The sequence below is a fragment of the Podarcis cretensis genome (assembly GCF_951804945.1).
Source record: "Podarcis cretensis genome assembly, chromosome: 10".
Taxonomy (NCBI): Eukaryota; Metazoa; Chordata; class Lepidosauria; order Squamata; family Lacertidae; genus Podarcis; species Podarcis cretensis.
The window spans coordinates 8,865,884-8,883,437 of NC_137179.1; the positions used below are offsets into that span (position 1 = coordinate 8,865,884).

The following is a 17,554-nucleotide window of genomic DNA, read 5'->3' on the forward strand; positions in this document are numbered from 1 at the left end:
TTCCAACTGCTAGGTTGGCAGGAGCAGGGACCGAGCAACGGGAGCTCCCTCTGTCGCAGGGATTCGAACCGCTGACCTTCTGATCGGCAAGCCCTAGGCTCTTGTTTGTATGCTTTACTCTGGTGTAAATAAAAGAGGCATTCACCCAGAGCTCCCATCAGCTGGATCTTAAGTTTTTAGGATGCTCCGCAGCTTCTGCTTGAGTAGAAGGAGACGGCAAATGCGCAAGGGAACGCGGCCCCTGTTTTCTATACGTCACACAATGCTCTTATCTTCTCCAAAGAGCATTTGTTCTCTGGAAAAGTTCCATGTCCTCCCATCAAGCTGGCAAGGGAGAGGGCTTTCTCAGTTATATAGGCAGCTGCCTTACACAAGGCCAGAGCATTGGCCCATGCAGGTCAGTACTGCCTGCTCTGACTGGCAGCAGCTGCCTGTTGTGGTGTTGTTTTTTACTAGCTTAGTGGAAGTGGCAGAGGAGGAATAGGAGCAGAGGAAACTACCTTATACTGAGCATGCTAAACAGATGTTCTTCCTGATGTTCAGTCGCAATGTCCTTTCTTGTAACTTGAAGCCATTGTTCTGAGTCCTCACCTCCAGAGCAGGAGAAAACAAGCTTTCCTCCTCTTGAGCTATCTGAAGGTGGCTATCCTTATATAGCTTTTCCAGGCTAAACATACCCAGCTCCTTCAACCGTTCCTCATCAGGCTTGGTTTCCAGACCCTTGATCTACTTGGTCTCCCTCCTTCACACACGTTCCAGCTTTCCAATATCCTTAAACTGTGGCACCCAGAGCAGGACACAATATTCCAGGTGTGGTCTGACCAAGGCAGAACAGAATTCTCAGTATTAGGTAGCTTCCCGTGTTTTAGTCCTGCTGCATTTTGTAATTCTTCTGATATGCCTCATTGTCTACATCTGGGCTGGGCTAGCATTATATGCCACTTGGTGCCCAAACGGCCTTCTAAGCGGTTTACAAGTGTTAAACCCAATTAGGCAGACATTGAAATATAGACCTTCAATAATGAAAAGAGGGATGCAGGTGGCGCTGTGGGTTAAACCACAAAGCCTAGGGCTTGCCGATCAGAAGGTCGGCGGTTCGAATCCCCGCGACGGGGTGAGCTCCCGTTGCTCGGTCCCTGCTCCTGCCAACCTATGCAAGCCATCCCCTTCAAGCACCATTTGTGAGTACCCAGAGAATGACCGCCTAAGAGAGAGAGAGAGAATGCTCAGCTGAATGTATTTACTGTGGTTGGATGGTTGGCATCTGATAATAATATTTATTTATACATACATACATACATACCCCGCCCATCTGGCAGGGTTTTCCCAGCCACTCTGGGTGGCTCCCAACAGAATTGATGATGATGATGATGATGATGATGATAGTAATAATAATAAAGCGATAGAACGTCAGACATTAAAAACTTCCCTAACAGGACTGTCTTCAGATGTCTTCTGAAAGTCAGGTAGTTGTTTATTTCCTTGACATCTGATGGGAGGGCGTTCCACAGGGAAGGCGCCACTACCGAGAAGGCCCTCTGCCTGGTTCCCTGTAACCTCACTTCTTGCAATGAGGGAACCGCCAGACGACCCTCGGAGCTGGATCTCAGTGTCTGGGCTGAACGATGGGGGTGGAGATGCTCCTTCAGGTATACTATCACGAGAGCCAATGGAGGGTGCTTCTGGGGTGAATCCAAACAACTGTGTTTGGAGCACCCAGGTGAGCTCCCCGGGGCACAAGCCTGGGCTGTGTGTGTGGAGATCCTGGGCTGCCTGGGCAGTGAGACCCCCCTCTAGACCTCCAAAAGCCTGGAGAAGAGGAGGTTAAGGGATGATATGATAGCCATGTTCAAATATATAAAAGGATGTCACATAGAGGAGGGAGAAAGGTTGTTTTCTGCTGCTCCAGAGAAGCGGACACGGAGCAATGGATCCAAACTACAAGAAAGAAGATTCCACCTAAACATTAGGGAGAACTTCCTGACAGTAAGAGCTGTTCGACAGTGGAATTTGCTGCCAAGGAGTGCGGTGGAGTCTCCTTCTTTGGAGGTCTTTCAGCAGAGGCTTGACAACCATATGTCAGGAGTGCTCTGATGGTGTTTCCTGCTTGGCAGGGGGTTGGACTCGATGGCCCTTGTGGTCTCTTCCAACTCTATGATTCTATGATTCTATGAAAAGAAAGCCGAGCAATATGTTTGGCCAGTCTCACCCATGGAGCGCCAAAGCCCTGGACCACAGACGATGTGTGCAGCACGTTACTTTAATAGGAGAAGCGTTTGTGGTTCTGTGAATTCCTTGTTCCTCAAAACACGTGAGAGCACAGAAGCACATGTACACTTTGGTAGCCGGGGAACGTCACTTTGCTTGCAGAGGGCCCGTTTCCATGGCGATGGAGCCCTCGATGGAGTTGTAATAAGCTGAACACATCTTGCTCCCACCTCCTTTATTCGCCGTTAATCAGGAACGGCGACATTGCCAGGAAGGTTCCCCCCCCCCCATCTCTTTGCATGCTTTTTTGGCTGTGGTTTCCATAGAATTTCATTCCATCTCTTTTCTCCCAGCCTTTTCTCTCTCTGCTCCCCGGCACCCGCTGCCCATGTTGGGTTTCAGTGTCGGCACTCAAGTGTTAACGTGGCGTCCAAAACGGCGCAGCCTAATTGAAATTCCTTTGCCCTGTTTTGTCTTTTGCTGTGTCAAAAGAGATGCTTAAGGATTCCGCAAGCGTTTTCCCCCGCCAGAAAAGTGTGTGTGTTTGCATGTAGAAATCTTTGCACACTGAGCACCATCTGCTGATTCCAGTTTATATCCCATTTCGCTTAATGGGGGAAAAAAGATGTAGAGTCCAGTTTCCCAACATTTATATTCAGATAATATTTATTTTTATTTATACCACCAGTCGTGCCCTCAAAGCACTCGTCCTCTTGCGCACCTGTGCATGTCAGAACTGAATGCATGCCTTCGTGCTCATGGGCAAAACAGAATTCTGAGCAAAAAAGAATTCTGGCATGGCTTTCCCCCCCAGTTCTGAGCAAGGCAGAAACTGTCATGATAGAACCAGCCTCTGCTTAGACTTAGGAAACTTGTGCTTAGTTGGGTTCGGGTTTACATGGCAAAATGACGGGACTCGGGGGATGCCGCCACACTGCTTCAGGTGGGATTCAGATTTGGGATTGTGTGGTGACAGTAAATTCAGAGCTCTTGCACAAGAAACCCGATGATGTCCCCCTGCTCCAAGCTGGACTTTTTGCAGTAAGGAAAGTAGTGGAGAAACGCGCTGGGAAATGTGGGTTAATATTTGCTTGATGCAACGTCATGTGAGCTCCCTGCAGGCAGATCACAATGAATGCTCCATAGATAGTGCAGATGAATGAGGACGAATGATCAGTAAACAAGTTCTCTGAACGCAGCCTGGGACACTTGCATTTATCGTATTTTTCGCTCCATAAGACGCACATAATATAATAATAATAATTTATTATTTGTACCCCGCCCATCTGGCTGGGTTTCCCCAGCCACTCTGGGCGGCTTCCATAAAAACCAAAAATACACTAAAATATCACAGATTAAAAACTTCCCTGAACAGGGCTGCCTTAAGATGTCTTCTGAATGTCAGGTAGTTATTTATCGCTTTGACATCTGATGGGAGGGCGTTCCACAGGGCAGGTGCCACTACCGAGAAGGCCCTCTGCCTGGTTCCCTGTAGCTTTGCTTCTCGCAATGAGGGAACCGCCAGAAGGTCCTCGGAGCTGGACCTCAGCGTCTGGGCAGAACGATGGGGGTGGAGACGCTCCTTCAGGTATACTGGGCTGAGGCCGTTTAGGGCTTTAAAGGTCAACACCAGCACTTTGAATTGTGCTTGGAAACATACTGGGAGCCAATGTAGGTCTCCCAGGAGGAAAACAAGAAATATATTCTGAACAAAACAGTGGGTGTATGATTTTTGTGGTTCATGCTGTGGCCACAGACATGATATGTGATTTGACGGTGAGTTTGGGGTAGCCCAGTGCAAAAATCCTGAGAATCCATGTGGATCCGTGCTTTGTAACCACGTTTTTGCACCATTGCGGCCCCAGGCAACAGTGGGTGCGTGATTTTTTTGGTGCAGGCTGTAGCCATGGACCTGCTATGTGATCTGATGGTGAATTTGGGGTGACCCAATGCAAAAATCCTGAGGATCCATGGGCTTTTATCTCCCCCCTCCCAGTCAGCCTCCTTTATCTCTAGTGTCCCTTATCTTGCTCCCGATTGCTTGCTGATCAGTGGGTTTGTTTCAACACCCACTTCCTTCTTTCAAAAAACCCCAACATGATCTGCTTTTTGCCCCTGGGCAATTCAGCTCCAGGAACCACACATTCGCTCCATAAGATGCACAGACATTTCCCCTTACTTTTTAGGAAGAAAAACGTACGTATTATGTAGCAAAAAATATGGCAATTGCTTTGGGATAAATCAGGGCCCATTTCCGTGGAAAAATGATGAGAATGTGGGTTGCCACTCTTCTTGTGGTGAAGGTGTTGTGATATCTATTTCTCCCCCCGCCCCCCCTGTGAGAATGGCACACACTCCTGGTATGCCCTGCGGAGGACCTTACGGTCCACAAACAATAACATCTTGGAGGTCCCGGGTCTCAAGGAGGTTAGACTAGCCTCAACCAAGGCCAGGGCCTTTTTGGCTGTGGCCCCGGCCTGGTGGAACGTTCTGTCGCAAGAGACCAGGGCCCTGCGGGACTTGACATCTTTTCGCAGGGCCTGCAAGATGGAGCTGTTCCGCCTGGCCTTTGGTCGGGGCCCAGTCTGACCCCCCCTTCTTTTTTCAGGTTACAAACTCCTTTAACCCAGAAATAGTACCTCAGGTTAAGAACTTTGCTTCAGGATGAGAATAGAAATTGTGTGGCAGTGGTGCAGTGGCAGCGGGAGGCCCCATTAGCTAAAGTGGTGCTTCAGGTTAAGAACAGTTTCAGGTTAAGAACAGACCCCCAGAATGAATTAAGTTCTTAACCAGAGGTACCACTGTATTGACCCAGATCCACTGCTATACCTGCCTGAGTATTGTCTGGCCTGCCTGTACAACAGATGATTTGCCACTGAGCTTTGCCCCTGTAAAAGCAAAAACCAAAAGCCCAATGCTTTTGCCTTCCCTTGCACTGATCATTCTGGTTGCCCCTCCCAAACACCTTTTAGCCTCGTGAGCTAACCCTCTCCTCTTGTGCTTCTGTGTGAATGGCTCTTCTTAAGCATGTCTCTCGGTTTGGGAGAGGGCGAGCCCAGAGCAGGGACTCACTTAGAGACAGAGCAGGCAGGCTCCCAGTCGCCCAGTAACTTTGCAACCCAGCGCCGACGTGCTTGTGCACACAGCTTGGGAATCTGTGGTAGAGGCTGATGAGTCACCGCTTGCAGTCTGGGCTGATACGAAACAGCCCCAGTCATTGTTGTTAACACGATGTTCAGGCGGCAAACGGCTCTGTATTCAACTCAAGAACTTTTTGTTTGACAGCACTGTCTTTCTTTCTCTCTCTCTCTCTTTTTTAAAGAAAAATACTTTCGAAATCCAAGCAGTGGTTGTTTTCGAAAAAAGGAAAACCACAAGCTTCTTTTAATGAGGAGCACTTAGAGAAGCACTTTAGTTTCAAATAGAGATTGAGATTTGTTTTCTGCAAAGATGGGGGAAGGGGGGGGCATCGACTGTCAAAAAGCGCCGCTTGCAAAATCATCTGTTCCTAGTAGCTGCCATGTCGTGTTCTGAGCGTATTTGCAGGGAGCGTATTTGTTGTACCCTGAGCTAAAAATATTAGTGTTCTGCAGCACGTTGGCAAGCCCAGATGCCGAGAAAAGGAGGATTCTGCAAAAAAAAAATCCTCTTTGCTTATACTGTACCCTCTCCTTTTGCATAATGTATTTTCAGTTAAGGAGAAGGAGAGCTAGGGAAGTGTAGTCATCTAGTTTGACCCCGTGTAATGCAATAATCTCTTCCCCAACGCAGGACTCGAACCCACAACTCTGAGAGAAAGCGGAGTCCTCCAAGGATCAGTATTGGGACCTGCGCTTTTAAACTTGTTGCGTGTCTAGACCCCGCAACCACCCCTCGTTGATGAATAAAACACACCAGGACACAGATATTAAGTTAATGTTATTGGGGAAATTTTGGCCACAGCTGTTATGTAGTGAAGTTTCACCCTGGGCCAGCAGGGGGATACTGTATATAGTTTTCACTCAGGTCTGTAGATAGTTTTCACTCAGGTCCACGTCAGTTATTTTAGGCGGGAAACGCTGGGCTGTTGTTGCTACAATGTTGACAGCCGGCTGCCTATAAAAGCAGGCCGGCTGAGCTGTTTGCAGTCAGTTCTATTCCAGCTTACAAAATAAAGAGCTACTTGGAGAAATCGCTGTGTCGTCTGCTATGTCAACCCACAACTTAACACTGGCGACGAGGGTGGGATCGATGGACATCAGAGCACAGCCAGATGCGGCCAGCCTTTGAACTGAGCTGAATCACTGAGCTGAATCACAGAGCGAAATCACTGAGCGAAATCACTGGACAGAACCAATTCAGAGCTGACTGTTCTGGCTAAGAGCACTGTGTTCCATCCATCGCCCTTCACGCCGGCATCGGAATCATGGCTTCACTTGTGCCTCTACCGCCGTCTGCGCCAGCCTCTGAATCATGGGACTCCTACCTCGCTCGGTTCGACTGCTACCTCCAAGCCAACGAGCTGACAGCAGTATCAAAGGATCGGAAGCGGGGCCTATTCCTCAGCCTCTGTGGGCCTGAGGTGTTTGAGACGGCCCGAGCATTGGTTGCGCCTGAAGCAGTCCAGGCAACACCATGGGACACGATCCAAGAGAAGCTCCGCAACCACTACGCACCAAAGCCATCCAAGATTGCTGCCCGCCATGCGTTCTACCACCGGAACCAGGCAGAGGGGGAGTCAATCAACAACTACACCACCGCCCTGCGACAGGCTGCAATGCACTGTGAGTTCCGAGACTTAGGCAATGCCCTGATGGATCGAATCGTCTGCGGGGTCCGGGACATCCATCTGCAACGGCGTCTCCTCGCCAAGCCAGACCTCACGCTACAGAAAGCCATTGAGGAGGCTGTGGCCTCAGAAGCTGCTGAACGCTCCGCCCAGGAGATCCGCAAGTCCAGCAGCCCGCGTCTTGCTAGGGAGCCAGTTCCGGTGCATCATGAAGAGGCCAGCAGTGATGAGGCATCCTCCAGTGAAGACGATGACGTGCACCAGACAAAGCGGGAGCGCAGGAAGTTCCAACAGAAGTCCAAGGGCCAACCGGAATGTGCCGGCTGCGGAGGCAACCATTCCCGTGCCAAGTGTCGATTCAGAGACGCCGTCTGTAGGAAGTGTTCCAGAAGGGGCCACATCGCTAAGGTCTGCCGATCGGCTCCGTCTGACACCCCCCCTTCATCGACTCGCAAGTCCAAGTCTTCACTCCAGTCTGCCAAGGAAAGTTGTTTCGCTCTCACCAACCGCCGCTGCCCGTCTGGAACCACGATTGGCCAAACCGACTTGCCTACGCGACGCAAGCTGAACGTCACGGTGCTCATTGAAGGAGCTCCATGTGACATGGAGATCGACACCGGGTCTGCCCTGTCCATCGTGTCATGGAGCACCATCAAAAGACTGGTACCCAGAGTGTCCAAAAGGCAACTCGACTCTCACCGCGTACACCTGAGAGACTACCAGGGAAACAACATTCCCGTGGTAGGCGTTGGCCGGTTCCGGATTGCCTTCAAGGATTTTTCGGGCCTGCTCCGGTTGGTGGTGGTCGAAGGTCAGCGGCCAAGCCTCCTAGGGCTAGACTGATTTGATGCCCTCGGCCTGGAAGTCACCGGCATCAACTGCATCTCTAACGCAGAGACTGAGGGTCTGGTCAAAGACTTTGCCGAGGTTTTCGACGGCACCTTGGGGCAATATACAGGTACGCCCATCTCCTTAGCCTTGATCCACAAGTCGCCCCCATCAAGCTAAAGCCACGCCGGGTTCCCTTTGCTCTCAAGGCTAAGGTGGACGAACAACTGGACAAACTGATCGCCCAAGGAGTTTTGGAGCCGGTTGACCACGCCAAGTGGGAAACCCCCATCGTCACGCCTGTCAAGCCAGATGGGTCAGTGAGAATCTGCGCTGACTACAAGTGCACGATCAACAAGGCACTTCAGCAGCACGCTTATCCGGTTCCTGTTGTCCAACACCTGCTGCATTCCCTGGGTGAGGGTAAGGTCTTCGCTAAGCTGGACCTTGCCCAAGCCTATCAACAACTGCCCGTCGATGATGCCACTGCTGAAGCCCAGACGATCGTCACCCACCGGGGGGGCATTCCGTTGCCGCCGGTTGCAGTTCGGGGTGACAGCTTTATTGATTACAGAATGTGAGTGGTAATTGGCTTAGGCATTGAATGGACCCGACTATGTCTGACTCCTTCCTGCCGTGCAGGGAGTCCGGTAAGGGTAAACCACCAGAAGTGGAAGTCCTGTCGATGCAAACCAACTTGAGCTCCCCTAGGTGTTCCTGACGGGGTTGTGTCATGGCCCTAGCCCCCGATCCGGGCTTCGGACAAGATCCACACCCCCGGATTCATAGAATCATAGAGCTGGAAGAGACCACAAGGGCCATTGAGTCCAACCCCCTGCCAAGCAGGAAACACCATCAGAGCACTCCTGACATATGGTTGTCAAGCCTCTGCTTAAAGACCTCCAAAGAAGGAGACTCCACCACACTCCTTGGCAGCAAATTCCACTGTCGAACAGCTCTTACTGTCAGGAAGTTCTTCCTAATGTTTAGGTGGAATCTTCTTTCTTGTAGTTTGGAACCATTGCTCCGTGTCCGCTTCTCTGGAGCAGCAGAAAACAACCTTTCTCCCTCCTCTATGTGACATCCTTTTATATATTTGAACATGGCTATCATATCACCCCTTAACCTCCTCTTCTCCAGGCTAAACATGCCCAGCTCCCTTAGCCGTTCCTCATAAGGCATCGTTTCCAGGCCTTTGACCATTTTGGTTGCCCCCCTCTGGACACGTTCCAGTTTGTCAGTGTCCTTCTTGAACTGTGGTGCCCAGAACTGGACACAGTACTCCAGGTGAGGTCTGACCAGAGCAGAATACAGTGGCACTATTCCTTCCCTTGATCTAGATGCTTTACTCCTATTGATGCAGCCCAGAATTGCATTGGCTTTTTTAGCTGCCGCGTCACACTGTTGGCTCATGTCAAGTTCGTGGTCAACCAAGACTCCTAGATCCTTTTCACATGTACTGCTCTCAAGCGGAATACCCTTAAGCTTGGAGGGGCATCATAAGGTCGAACAATGCCTAACCGCAAAACCTTACAAAGTTGTGACGGTTGCTACGAGGTAGGCGAAAACCAAATGGCCCGTGCCAATTTGCAAGTGGGAAAATTCCTACCAGGCCCCGCAATGGCGACCAACCGAGGTCCATAGCAAGTCCGGTGATAACCTGCAAAAAAGGGAGGGAGGGCGGGAGAGCAAGCCAAGAGGAAGCCCTCCGGCTCGCGCCTCCATTTAAATGGTCCTGGCCATGTCCCCACCAGCCAGCAGATTGGCTGGCTGAGTGAAGACGCCGCCGGGATCCCCAGAATAATGTGGGACTTTGTCCCCCGGCCCTGGGGAGAGTGGGTGGCCACGTGGTCCACCGCAACTCCTCCCCACAAGGAAGTGGAGCGGACTTCATAAACCATTTTATAACTGGGTTGGGCAGTTAAGGTGGCCAGGTTCGCTGATGATACCAAAGGGCAGAGGGTTGTTTCACTCCTGTCCAGGTCACAGGCTTCCCACTTGTTGGCCAGTGTGAGAACAGGATGCTGGGCCATTGGCTGGACCAGGCAGGCTCTTCTCACGCTCTTAAGCTGGGTCAAAATCAAAAGCCAAAATCCACACAAGCACACCAACACTCTCCCTTCCAGGGGTTTCTAGCAGCTGGTATTCAGAAGCATTTAGTGTCTCTGACTATGGAGGCAAAGCATAATTGTCTTGGCTAGTGGCCATTGATACCTTTACCCCAAAGCCATGCTCTTTTAAAGCCGTCCAAGATGGTGGCCACCACTGCTTCTTGTGGCAGTGAGTTCCACCGTTCGGCCAAGTGCTGCATGAAGAAGTACCTCCTTTAATCTGACCTGGAAGTTCCAGTGTTATGAGAGAGGGAGGAGAACTTGCCACCCACTCCTGGGTGGTAGGGGGCACCCCATAGCGGCAGGGGCTTTTTCAGGTGGCCAAGAAGGCTGACCTTGGGCAGTAGATCTGGGCAATATGTTAGTTCATCACCTGAAACCTGTATGAAATTCAGGTCCCCTCCAAACAGTTTTGGGCTTTTTGAGCTGGCAATACATTGCGACTCTCCAGCTGCTGCCAGCGCAGAGCCTATCTGCCTGCTCTGTGTTGGTGTTGGCTGGAGAACCATGTTGTATTGCCATTTCAAATTGCCTCCCTCAGCCTGTAGGTTTGCCTTTGCCCGAGCAAGCGGGACCCCCTGGGTCCAGTAACCCACCGGCCTCTCCTGAGCTGCAGAGGCTCAGGGCAGAGAGGGGGAGGGAACTGGTTTCTCCAAGGAAGAGTGCTCACCTTCCCCTGACAGGGCTGAGAGAGGCGCACCTGCCGGCAATGGGTCCTCCATCACCTCCGGAGCCAGAGTGGATTCACCTGGTGCCTGCTCCTGAGGATCTGGCACAGGTGCAGGCGCTTCAGAATCAAGGCCCTGCCCCAGTTCAGCCGGCCCTGGAGGCGGGGACTCCTGTGCAGGCTGGGATTCCTCCGGTTCAGCCTCTGAATTGGATACCCAGGCCATCACACTAGAGAAAGATCCGAAATATTTCTTTTGCAGTTTGAATTTCTTTTTTTCTGGATTGTTGGATGTTTTAAAACAGTTTTGAGATTTGTTCTTTAAAAGATAATGCAGTATCGAAATAATAATAATAATAATAATAATAATAATTATTATTATTTTATTAGTAGTAGTAGTAGTAGTAGGGGACGCAGTTGGCACTGTGGGTTAAAGCCTCAGCGCCTAGGGCTTGCCGATCGAAAGGTCGGCGGTTCGAATCCCTGCGGCGGGGTGCGCTCCCGCTGCTCGGTCCTAGCGCCTGCCAACCTAGCAGTTCGAAAGCACCTCCGGGTGCAAGTAGATAAATAGGGACCACTTACCAGCTGGAAGGTAAACGGCGTTTCCGTGTGCGGCTCTGGCTCGCCAGAGCAGTGATGTCACGCTGGCCACGTGACCCGGAAGTGTCTCTGGACAGCGCTGGCCCCTGGCCTCTTAAGTGAGATGGGCGCACAACCCCAGAGTCTGTCAAGACTGGCCCGTACGGGCAGGGGTACCTTTACCTTTACCTAGTAGTAGTATTCCATTGGGGGAAATGGCACCTAGAAATTCCATTGTGGCAACTATAACCTAGGTTTAAGGTGCCATTTGGTGGTTAGAGTGCATAAGAACATGAGAAGTGATTGCTGGGTGAGGCCAGTGGCCCATCTGGTCCAAAATCCTCTTCTCACAATGGCCTGTGGGGAACCTGGAAGCAGGATTTGAACACAAGAGCAACAATCAGAGTTTCTGACATTGCACAGGAGGGATGTAGAGGTTCATTGGGAAGATTATATAAGTATTCTGGCTGGGCATACTTTGGCTCAGTCTAAATAAGTTACTGGGAGTGGGTGTTATGTACTGAGTTGAATAAGATCCAAAATGCAGCAGCCTGATTGGCCCTAGAACAATAGGATTCAGAATGCAGCAGCCTGATTGGTCCTAGAACAATAGGATGCAGAATGCAGCAGCCTGATTGGTCCTAGAACAATAGGCTCCAGAATGCAACAGTCTGATTGGTCCACAGGAGCCACCCAATCCAGCTCCAGGTGGAAGTGAATCCGCGTCCTGATTGGCTTACAGGAGAATCCCGGAATTAGCCAATCACGTGGGGCCCATTGTGTAAATAATGTATATAAAGCAGATATTCTGGAGGAACTTCCATTCCTCCTCACCACTATGAGCTGAATAAAGAGCATGAAATCCACTCTCGACTCCGAGTATATTTCAGAGTGGATGCCAAAGGTGTCACGGAAAATGGTGGTTTTAGGGGGTGAATGTGGAGGAAAGGACAGAAGGGGCATCACAGGTGCCCTGGGAGCTGGCTACTGGTGCCAGCGGCAGCAAAGATAAGTTTGCAGGGTCTAGAAACTTGCCCCCCTTTTTAAAAAACAAAACTGAAAAGTCAGAGAGATTCTCAGGAAGCTTCTTTCCGTCCCCGTGACCAAATTTCTTATTCCTGCGCTGCACAAAAGTGCCACGTGTACAAAGCGCTTGTCCCGCTCAGCCGGCGCTGTGGAGGGCAGCACTGGCTCTTAATCTGCCCGGTGGAAACAATATCGATCCGCTTCACGAGGCCGCTAAGAATGAACACAAACTGGATTGCCAAAGTGCTCGAAAGAGAGTTACATAATGGAAGCAGCAGTGACATGTGCAAACAGCCTCCTCTGCGTATCTTTCCCGGTTCCCGAGTCCTCCAAGCTTTGAAGCGTTACTGTAAAAAAACCAAAAAACACCTCCCTAGCTGTTCTAGTTGTTGACGCAGTTCCTTTTAAAAATAGGCAGGCGACTTCTTGTTTTGCAGTTCCTTGTTTCAGCATTTTTTACATATATATATAATCTTTAGGGAGGGCCGTATCCTGGCACGGCTTTTCTCCCGCTTTAAATCCACCCAAGGCAACGAACGCTGCTGTGTTTCTGCTCAGAACCTGCCAGCCTCTCAGGAGTGACGTTTGTTGCCCTTAACTTCCTGGTTGCTTTGCTCAGTTTGTCCGAGGCAGGCATAAATATCATTTTTTTTAAAAGATAAAATGACAAATAATTGCCAGGGTGCAAATTCCTGTCTCCCTGTGGGAATTTTGTGTGTGTGTGTTTGAGGCCTCTCTCTCCCACAACGTAACAAGAACTCGAGTTTGATCAGGATGGCAGGGGTTTTTTACACGTCTCCTCCCGTTCCGATTTTGACCTGAACTTTGCTTTCGTTATAAAGGGAACATTCAAATCACCCCCCCCCCCCCCCCGCTTTGGGCGTGCTGCGGGCTGCAGCCTGGAACTTCTCCTGTCATTTGGATTACGTGCTTTTCGTCGGCTGGGTCTCCTCTGCTTTAACAGCTCTGGTCGTCAGGTGCATGTTCATAGGTACGTGTTTTCATTTCTCCAAAAACCGAGGTTCCTTCTTGTTTCTGCTTTCCCACCCACTCCTCCCTCTCCTTGTCTCTTTCTCTCCATATAAGAATTAGAATCCGGTTGCGGGCGACGCCTGTTCCACACCTTAACTCGGAAAATAAGAGGCCAAACACTTTGCGAGGAGGGTTTTTAAAGACTGCGACAATTTCTGATTCCTCTCCTCTCGTGATTGTAACGTATCCTCAGGTTCCCTTACTCTCGGCAGCGGTGAAAGCGATTGAAGCCGAGGTGCTTCAAGGTCAGTTTGGTAGGTTCCTCCCCAGCACTCCTTGAAAGCGATTTTGTGGTTTAGGCAGTCTCATGGCAGAGACGAGCATCTTGCCACGTCGATCTCGGCACCTTTCAGAGCGGGAGAAGGCTCATGGCGGTTTGGTTAGACAGCAGGTATTTCTCCATGGAGGAGAGCTGTTTCGGCTTCGTAGGTACGCCTTCTGTTTCTGCCTCCTTCTCCGCCGACGGTTCTTACAACTCCCTTCGGAGCAAGTGGAGGTTTCTGAACAAACATATGTTTCCACGCAGACGAGCTGTTCAAACTTGAAGCCCATCGTGGCCCCTTGGATGCCTTTGAGAATGCAAACTTGCCCCTTGATCTTATGAATCGCTTTGTAGCGTAGTGAGATGGTTTTATTTGGAATTGACAGGTTCATTGAAAGTAAGGGTGGGTGCCGCCTGATTCAGACATGTACAGAATTGCCGTTTCTTGGAAAACTGGGAAGGAAGGTTTTAGACATAGAGTCGTTTTATGGGGGAGCTTCTGGGGTGTTTTTTTTACCATTTCGGTACAAAATTCAAAAACTCAAGTGTAGGGTAGGAGAGGTTGAGGCCTCTGGAGCCTAGAGGAAGTGTCCCTGTTTGTCTTTAGCTGTCCAGTGTGTCTAAAAGGTGTTCCACTTTTAGACAAACTTGGATACTTCAGATTATCAAAGTCTACAGTTCTTTCAAAATGTAGCTTGTATTTCATTTTACACTTTTAGCTCAAGTATTCAAAAACTTGAATGCTTCAGATTATCATAGGCTACAGTACTTTCTTGCAAAATGTAGCTTTTATTTCATTTTACACTTTTAGCCAAAGTATTCAAAAACTTGAATGCTGCAGATTATCATAGGCTACAGTACTTTCTTGCAAAATGTAGCTTTTATTTTTTTATTTCCGTGCTGTATCTTGTGGGTGTTGTTAGCTTCCCTGGGCTCTGTAATGAGGAAGGGCATGATAAAATTAACCGTGATAGTAATTAATAACAGGCTGGCTGCAATACATGTAAAAAAACAAACTTCCAGGTGTATTCGTTCCGGGGTGAGGGACCTGTGCCTGCCTCTTCCCACGCCCCCAGGTTGCTGGATGTCAACGGCCAGGTGCAATGGGAGTTATAGTACAGCAGCACCTGAAGGCCAGCAAGTTGCTCACTGCTGCTTTAGTTGACTGCAATCTGAACGTGAGCCAGCCATGAGAGGCAGCTGTTAAAAAAGCTAATGTGATCTTGGGCTGCCCATAGTGTCCGAAGCATGGGAAATAGTAGCCGCACTCTGTTCTGCACAGGCCAGGCCGCATCTGAAGTACCGCGTCTCGTTCTGGGTCCCAAATGTTCAGTAAGGAAACGGACAGACTGGGGGATGCCCCCCCCCCCAAGGAGAAAGTGACTCGGATGGCAAAGAATCTGGAAAGAGCTGAGTATGGTTAGCCTAGAAAAGTGAAGGTTTAAAGGGAGACCTGATTGTGTTCTTCCAGCATCTGAAGGGCTGTTCTAGAAAATTGAACAGGCAGCAATTGAACTGGGAGCACAGCTAAGAAGAGGCAAAATTTGCCTTTCACCCCAGAGGACCAGGAGGGAGGGGCAGGTTTCGGTCCAGCCCCAGCTGCACCCCTTTACTTTTCTCCTGTTCGAAAGGACGGCATCAAACGCAGTTGCAGAGGCAGCGAATAAACCAGGGGGAATTTTTGGCCTCCTTCGACTCCGCTGCCCCAATCCAGCGTACACGATGGGGCCCTTTTTCCAGGGGAGAAAAGAATATGGACTCTCCGTACATCATGGTGGGAAACCTGTAGCTCTTCAGATTTAGGGAAGTTTTTAGTGTTTGATGCTGTGTTATGTTTTTAATATTCGGTTGGAAGCTGCCCAGGGTAGCTGGGGAAACCCAGCCAAATGGGCAGGATATAAATAACAACAACAACAACAACAACAACAACAACAACAACAACAACAACAACACATTTTATTTATACCCCGCCCTCCCCAGCCAAGATTGGGCTCAGGGTGGCTAACACCTGATATAAAACAAATTGATTGATTTTGATCTTAAAAACAAGATTAAAATACAACATTAAAATTTAAATACAGCCTCATTTCAGTGGAAACTCAAATCAAAAACTTTTGGGGGGATGAAAACGTCAGGTCTTCGCCAAGGGCTAACTTTCCAGGCTGGTCCTACATAGGCCAGAAAAAAGCCAGGGAATTTATTATTATTATTATTATTATTACTACTACTACTACTACTACTATTATTATTCAGATGTTGTTGGAAGCAACTTCCGTCACTCCTGACCGTTGGCCATGCTGTCTGGGGCCGATGAGACCCCCACCTTTGCCTTAAGCTTTCCCCTGGTTATGGGGGGAGGGCAGATAGAAGCCCCTTCTTCCCCACCAGCTCCCTCTCTGCAGGCAAAGCAAGCAGCTCAGTAAAACTCCACAGATTCATTTTTGCGGCAGAACCAGGAGCCCAGATCTTGCAGGGAGGCATCGCTCAGGCACGGCCATTGAGGCAGGAACGATGCAGGCGGCTCACCGTTGTTTGCCCAGGAAATGTGGAGAACTGGGGGCAAAATGAGTCTTCCAAGAGGTGCTTCTGGCCAGATAAGGGCACACCAGTTGTTTTTAACAGTCTTGGCCGTCCCAGTAGAATGAATTCCAAAAGAAGGATGGGTGCCTTTTTCGGACTACTTAAAGAAATATTATAGTATGGAGAACTTGTGAGCGGGATTTGAGCAACAGAAGTAATTCGATTATAACACAGTTGTTATGATTTAATAGATGGAAGTTAGGGTGCAGTGGAAGGGGAGAAACAACAACTCCATGGAAAATGGGGTGGGAAGCTGGCAAAAATAAGAGAAACGACGAAAATGTGTTTTGATTGTATATGCTGTTTTTTAAATATATATACATTCAAAAGTTACAGTACAGTTGCAATACAATACATTTTCAGTCAGTATATCAATTGTACATGTTTAAAACGTTGAAACTTAATAAAATATAATTGGGGAAATAGCGAATTTCAAAAATCAGCTTGCGTCGCCGTTGGGGAGCTCCACAACCAAGCTTGTTGTCCCAGCCTTCAGCATTGTGGGAAATCAAAATGGTGGCTGCCACTCCGCAGGACTCCTTCAGGAGACGGTGGGCTCTCCTTCCTTGGGGAGTTTTTAAGCAGAGGTTGGATGACCATCTGTCATGGATGCTTCAGTTGAGATTCCTACGTTGCATCAGGGGGTTGGACTAAATGACCCTCAGGAGTCCCTTGCAACTCTACAATTCTGTGATTCGTAGCGCAGCAAAGAGCCTGCTCAAATCCGGTGGCAAACATTTCCCTCACAGAAACATCCTGAGGAGGACGAACGGCTGCAAAGTCTCTGTTAAGCCTGGGGTGCAGGCAGCCCTAATAATTCAGAGTTTTCAATGAGCTTTTCCAGTGCCCTAATAAACAAGCCCTTTGGGAATGAAATAGTCAAATATTTAGATTGCAGGTGCCAATGTTTTGTTGGAACCTTTTTGCAAAGGCGTTCAGTATTACGAAGCTTAATTGGTTGGGAAATGAAGATCTGTTCTAGGACAGGCAAGCAAATGATTTTGGGGCAGGTGTGTGTTTTAATTGCAAAGGTTTTCGCTCTGCTGTCTTATGCATTGCCAGAAAGTGCCAGAATGAGCCCCAAATGCGAAAATAGTCTCTGCTTCCCTGCCCACATGCATTGCTGTTTTTTGGGTTTTTTTTCTGGGGGTGGCAAGGAACCTGCTCAGGAAAAACGGTTATTTGCCTTGGCTATCTGAGCGGCTAGATTAAGCAGCTCAGATGAATATCGCGGCGCACAATTCACGGCGACATTTTGAAGAGAACACGGGGAACCCTTTCCCTGGTTTTAAACGCCAAAGTGTCCGCCGGGGCGAAAAGGAGTTTAAGCACGCTCCATGACTTGGGGGGGCGCCTGCAAATTGTTGCCCACAAGCAGGCCAATAATAAAATTAATAAAATGCCACAATGAAAAATCGGCAGCTCGTATCTGTTTTGGTACGAACTTCTCAGCAGTGATGCCCGGATGAGTAAGAGCAGGTTGACCGAACGTT

The 17,554-nt window shown here is 49.3% G+C and overlaps 3 long non-coding RNA genes across 3 annotated transcripts in view; all 3 read left to right on the forward strand.

Annotated features, from left to right (window-relative positions):
- LOC307225377 overlaps window positions 1–17,554 on the forward strand; it is a 216,792-nt gene that overhangs the window by 83,943 nt on the left and 115,295 nt on the right. The window lies entirely within an intron of this gene.
- The window catches only part of LOC307225301, a 136,520-nt gene that overhangs the window by 40,631 nt on the left and 78,335 nt on the right, over window positions 1–17,554 (forward strand). The gene's annotated exons all lie outside the window — the stretch shown is intronic.
- Window positions 12,204–17,554, forward strand: part of LOC307225338 — a 42,409-nt gene continuing 37,058 nt past the window's right edge. The window contains exon 1 of the long non-coding RNA XR_013842905.1: window positions 12,204–13,178. This is a non-coding gene — a long non-coding RNA (uncharacterized lncRNA). The remainder of the gene's footprint in view (window positions 13,179–17,554) is intronic.